This window comes from Triticum dicoccoides, chromosome 7B (assembly GCF_002162155.2).
Source record: "Triticum dicoccoides isolate Atlit2015 ecotype Zavitan chromosome 7B, WEW_v2.0, whole genome shotgun sequence".
Taxonomy (NCBI): Eukaryota; Viridiplantae; Streptophyta; class Magnoliopsida; order Poales; family Poaceae; genus Triticum; species Triticum dicoccoides.
This window is the reverse complement of record NC_041393.1, coordinates 57,772,327-57,773,757: the sequence shown is the minus strand read 5'-3', so window position 1 is coordinate 57,773,757 and position 1,431 is coordinate 57,772,327. Positions and strand designations below refer to the sequence as shown.

Here is a 1,431-nt window from a genome sequence, read left to right as displayed (position 1 = left end):
CATAGGGATGCTCGGTAAATTACGTGTCGGAAATGAGATGATTTGTTGCTAGGGATCTGCAAAGAGTGTGCGACGATGGCGGCAGAGTGGTTGGCTTCCATGAGAGACTGCATGCCGGCGGCGACGTGCGCCAACGACACCTTCACGGCGCTCGTGGCGGCGCTCTGCGCGGTATTATTTATGTGGGAGGAGACAGAAGAGTACGCGACAACCACCGTAATCACGACCACTCCATGGGCAATAATCTGCGTGACATCAGACACACTCACAATGAGTAAAAAATAAAATAAAATAATGCATAGTGATTAATTCAAAATGTTTTTTAGGCTTACAAGGCCGCGACAAGCGGCGTTGCAACATGTTTCAACTCATGTAACGGTAACATTTGTCGTCACATTCCATCGATATTCGTTGTGTCAATCCATCGGCATGCAAGCAATAACTCAAGATTCCGAGCGTCAATAATCTAGTGGTATCATTTGTGGTGATATTCCACTAATAGATGCAAGTGGTAAGGTAATATTCTGGGTCTTTACGCTCACCTAACGGCAACATTTGTCGTGACATTCCATCATCGATATGTTTAATACAACGACATGAAGAGCGATATATGAGCATACGACAAAAGAGAGTTCTTCTGGTAGTTATGTCAAGAGTGGGCTTTGCCTCACACATGTGGGGATATCCATGTTGTATGGAGCATAAGTATAACTATGTAATGATGAAAACTATGTAGAACTACTTTGGAGTCCACGCCTTACACACGTGAAAGGATATCTATATTGTACGGAACAGATTCCTAATCACAAGAAGAAAACTATATACTTTTTGATTGACGACTAAAACACACATGGGAGATATCCGTACTGTACGGAGAGCAATCTTAATTACAAGATGAAACCTTATAGATCTAGTTTTCATCACTATCTAAGGAAAGAGATAGCGTACGTCTGACACGTGTGCGTGTATTATACGAACTGAAGCATCAAAGATGAGAACCGGTTAGATCTACTTTTCAAGTCTACGCATACTTTACAAATTTAGGAAGGTATCTATAATGTACGGAACAACAATTTAATTACAAGATAAAAATATTTAGTAGATTTGCTTTTGAACATCGCACACAAATCTATGGATGTGCAAGCATATAAATCATATGGATCTACTCCCTCCGTTCCGAATTACTTGTCTTTGATTTGTCTAGATACGGATGTATCTAGCACTAAAATGAGTCTAAATACATCCGTATCTAGACAAATCTAAGACAAGTAATTCGGAACGGAGGGAGTACTTGTCAGTCGGGTAAGCAAACAGTGGATATGCAAGGGAAAACAATCAAGAAATAAAAACAGCCATTGAGTTTATGTAGAATAACAATATTAGCATGAGTTTCATAAAAAGAAGCCATGTACATGAAGTGGTGTTTCATAC

General features: G+C 40.0%; 1 pseudogene; it reads right to left on the bottom strand.

Moving 5' to 3' along the window:
• The window catches only part of LOC119338606, a 6,370-nt pseudogene that overhangs the window by 4,781 nt on the left and 158 nt on the right, over positions 1 to 1,431 (bottom strand).